The 4625-nt window shown below is 48.5% G+C and overlaps 1 long non-coding RNA gene and 1 other non-coding gene across 2 annotated transcripts in view; both read left to right on the top strand.

The window, feature by feature from the left end:
- Nucleotides 1–2215: 2215 nt before the first annotated feature.
- Nucleotides 2216–4625, top strand: part of LOC126877922 (uncharacterized) — a 25398-nt gene continuing 22988 nt past the window's right edge. Inside the window, exons 1-2 of the long non-coding RNA XR_007695453.1 lie at nucleotides 2216–2545; nucleotides 2776–2856. This is a non-coding gene — a long non-coding RNA (uncharacterized LOC126877922). The remainder of the gene's footprint in view (nucleotides 2546–2775; nucleotides 2857–4625) is intronic.
- Nucleotides 3595–3749, top strand: LOC126877924 (5.8S ribosomal RNA). Its single transcript, XR_007695455.1, has one exon. It is a non-coding gene; the product is annotated as a 5.8S ribosomal RNA (ribosomal RNA).

Raw genomic sequence — 4625 nt, 5'->3', positions numbered from 1 at the left:
ATAAGCTCGCGTTGATTACGTCCCTGCCCTTTGTACACACCGCCCGTCGCTACTACCGATTGAATGATTTAGTGAGGTCTTCGGACTGGTGCGCGGCCAATGTGATAAGCATTGCCGATGTTACCGGGAAGATGACCAAACTTGATCATTTAGAGGAAGTAAAAGTCGTAACAAGGTTTCCGTAGGTGAACCTGCGGAAGGATCATTAACGATACGATACCAAAAGAATTTGACTTGAACACATATAAAAACTATGAAATATATATCACAATGGTCGGTAAGGAGCCGTACTCCTCCTGTATCGACGAAAGTATATACGACGTATTAACAAGCTATATACTTTAACAAACGAAAACGCCAGGGAGCTTGGCAACCTCCGTTGGCACGAATAGAAATATTCTTAAGGAGGAGACGACCCTCCAGCTACGGAATTATACGAAGAGAAGGTGGCACTCTCTCTCGATCATCGGGATGAAGAGATATATATATACAAGTATAAAAACGAAATGCGAATGAAACTTATTCGAGGCGCCTGCGTGAGGTCGTAAACAGAAAGACCCGCCGTCTCCGAATAAAACATATAACATATAATATATATATATATGAAATTCTAATAAAAGGGAACTCTAGCTTCGAAAGAGCCAACAAAAGTTAAGGCTCGATATCAAACGAAAAAATTACGATGGAAACCAGGTGTAAAGAGAAATGCAGTCGTGGCGCCTGCGAGAGGCCGTACACAGAAAGACCCGCCGTCACGATCTCGTATTTCGTATTTGCATCGTGGAAACCGTACAAACGAAATATAAAAGTCCATGCAAACTAATAAGAAAATCTCTAAAGTGCCTCGTGTCGGAGTGATCATGCTCGCCTATTCTCTTCTATGTTTCGTGGTCTGTGTTGCGTTTGTTCTCCTCCTAGCAACGGGACATATCGAAGACTCCTCTTTGGGATCGAACGAAGCGTCTAGAACGAGTCGACGAGAGCGAAAGAACTTGTAGCGAGTCGCGCAGAGCGAAAGGATACCGATATACATCTTCGAAGGTTCTCTTCGAAGATCCATGGATACCTTCTGCGTCGACTTCTCTCGTCTCTTTCATCGAAACTCTCGTCGTTCTCGAAACGTGCTTCCTACCCAAAGGGCGTGTGCTCTTCGTATGTCGTTTCGTTCGAAATAACGAAACCACGTGTAACATACTCGTGGATCGGGTAACCTAGAACGAAGACGCATCGCGTGGATGTTGGCCCGCTATGCGACGATGACCGATGATGATGATGATGATGATGATGATGATATGATGATGATGTCGATGTCGACGACGACGACGATGAAGACGATGTGTAGCAACGATTCGTAACTAGTCTAGCCGAAGTTCGTTCAGAGGGGAACGCCGCCGGCTTCGAAGCCTCGATGTCGTGAGTCGGACACCCGTGCCGTCGCTAGAGTTTTTCAAACTCTGCTTCTGGATATTGGGACGAAAGACCGCTCGAGGACGACGACAGCCGTGCGTGCGTATCCCATCGAATTTTTTTTACACCACCTGAACGAGACTAAAGTTTCGTCTAGTTGATCGTCTACCGTCGCATAATGTATATTATATACCGTTCAGAGGGGACCGGCTGTCTATCCTCGTTGTCGTGAGTCGGACACCCGTGCCGTCGCTAGAGTTTTTCAAACTCTGCTTCTGGATATCGGGACGAAAGACCGCGCGAGGACGACGGATGCGAGTCCCATCGAATTTTTGACTTACACACTACCTGAACGAGACTTAAAGTTTCATATTATATACCGTTCAGAGGGGACCGGCTGTCTATCCTCGTTGTCGTGAGTCGGACACCCGTGCCGTCGCTAGAGTTTTTCAAACTCTGCTTCTGGATATCGGGACGAAAGACCGCGCGAGGACGACGGATGCGAGTCCCATCGAATTTTTGACTTACACACTACCTGAACGAGACTTAAAGTTTCATATAATATACCGTTCAGAGGGGACCGGCTGTCTTTCCTCGTTGTCGTGAGTCGGACACCCGTGCCGTCGCTAGAGTTTTTCAAACTCTGCTTCTGGATATCGGGACGAAAGACCGCGCGAGGACGACGGATGCGAGTCCCATCGAATTTTTTATTTACACACTACCTGAACGAGACTTAAAGTTTCATCCAGTTTGTCGTCTATCATCGCATATATAATATACCGTTCAGAGGGGACCGGCTGTCTATCCTCGTTGTCGTGAGTCGGACACCCGTGCCGTCGCTAGAGTTTTTCAAACTCTGCTTCTGGATATCGGGACGAAAGACCGCGCGAGGACGACGGATGCGAGTCCCATCGAATTTTTGACTTACACACTACCTGAACGAGACTTAAAGTTTCATATAATATACCGTTCAGAGGGGACCGGCTGTCTTTCCTCGTTGTCGTGAGTCGGACACCCGTGCCGTCGCTAGAGTTTTTCAAACTCTGCTTCTGGATATCGGGACGAAAGACCGCGCGAGGACGACGGATGCGAGTCCCATCGAATTTTTGATTTACACACTACCTGAACGAGACTTAAAGTTTCATCCAGTTTGTCGTCTATCATCTCATATATAATATACCGTTCAGAGGGGACCGGCTGTCTATCCTCGTTGTCGTGAGTCGGACACCCGTGCCGTCGCTAGAGTTTTTCAAACTCTGCTTCTGGATGTTGGGACGAAAGACCGCGCGAGGACGATGGATGCGTGTCCCATCGAATTTTTGATTTACAAGACACACACTACCTGAACGAGACTAAAGTTTCATCGAGTTTATCATCGCATAACCCGTTCGGAGGGGACCGGCTGTCTATCCTCGTTGTCGTGAGTCGGACACCCGTGCCGTCGCTAGAGTTTTTCAAACTCTGCTTCTGGATATCGGGACGAAAGACCGCGCGAGGACGATGGCTGCGAGTCCCATCGAATTTTTGTTTTTTTTTTTTTTTTTAAAGAAAAAACACCACCCGAACGGAGATGTGTTCTATCTTTCGTCGATTTTTCATGCTTTCAGTCGGTCGCGTGGTCGCCATCCGTTCGGAGGGGATCGCCGGCTTCGAAACCTCGATGTCGTGAGTCGGACACCCGTGCCGTCGCTAGAGTTTTTCAAACTCTGCTTCTGGATATTGGGACGAAAGACCGCTCGAGGCGGACGGCCGCGCGAATCCCATCGAATCTTTACTATCACCCGAACGATGGAGAGATGCACGCGCGCTGTTTCTTGAATAATTGGACGAGAGAGTAGAATCAAACACATATATAACATGGGCTAGCCACCGTGCTTACTCGTTCGCGAGATCGTGTGCTGTACAGAGGATTCAGAATCGGGTGTATATATCCCCGTCGTTTCCTGACGAACGGAGCTTCGATCTCGATGGTTGTTATATATCATAATGTACTTTACGCCCGGCCGGCGAACGCGCGTATCTTCGCGCGTTCGTCGTTTTCTTTTTTTTTCGAACGTTTTTGTGTCGTCAATCCTATGGCGACTTCTGCGCGTTCGATTCCCGTTGGTCGAACGTGACGGAACTCGGCTTCGCTAGAACCGAGAAGAGTACATTTGAGTATTGAACTGTTGTAAATTTATAAAAGATTACCCTGAACGGTGGATCACTTGGCTCGTGGGTCGATGAAGAACGCAGCTAATTGCGCGTCAACGTGTGAACTGCAGGACACATGAACATCGACATTTCGAACGCACATTGCGGTCCACGGATACAATTCCTGGACCACGCCTGGCTGAGGGTTGCTCACGTAAACCTAAGACTGCTTGCGTTGCGTATCGTTACTCTCCGTATCTGTCTCTCTCTGTCCCTTCTTGCCTTAACAACCCGCCGTCGTTCTTCTTTATATAAGAGAACGTTTCAGAGTCGGACGAAGGTACAAGAACGAGGATACGAATAAGAGCGGACGGAGAGAACATACGCGACGTACGAGCGATTGTTGGACGCTCGTCGGCGTTCGTCGCGGTCGTGCAGAGACCGTGCAAGTCGTACGCATGCTCGATATATAATCTATCGTGTTCACGGGAGACTACGAAACTCTACCTCTGTCTCTCTCTGTCCCTTCTTGCCTTGACAACCCGCCGTCGTTCTTCTTAAAAATTATAAGAGAACGTTTCAGAGTCGGACGAAGGTATACGAAGGGATACGAATAAGAGCGGAGAGAACCGGTCACGGACCTGCGTGAGTGCTCGCGGCGTCGTGAGTCGTCCTTACGAGGGCGACCGCCCGCTTATGCACCGCTTCGTGTATCGGTTATCGAACGTATATACTCGTAGTGTTCTCCTCGTGACCGATTTTTTTTTCATATCAGGCGATATATGCTACGTTTGCCGGTGTTCGACGCACGAAGGTCCGCGCCCCCGACGTCGTCTTAAAAGAATATTATATTTGGCGAGACTGAGAGAGAAAGCAAATATGGGAACTCGGTCGAGAGAGGAGAGAAGAGAGAACCAAAAAAAAAACCTAAACTCGATGGCGTGCGAAACTTTGCCATAATCTACCGTCTTTTCTTAAGACTCTCGTACAGCCCCAGGGATCGAATGCCCACTCCGTCTCTTCGCGAAAGCGACTGACAACAACGAGGACCGTCGCATCGATGGGTCGTCGTTGCGTTTTACACG

The sequence above is a fragment of the Bombus huntii genome, unplaced genomic scaffold (assembly GCF_024542735.1).
Source record: "Bombus huntii isolate Logan2020A unplaced genomic scaffold, iyBomHunt1.1 ctg00000285.1, whole genome shotgun sequence".
Taxonomy (NCBI): Eukaryota; Metazoa; Arthropoda; class Insecta; order Hymenoptera; family Apidae; genus Bombus; species Bombus huntii.
The sequence above is the reverse complement of the archived record's forward strand: the minus strand, read 5'-3'. Positions and strand labels throughout refer to the sequence as shown.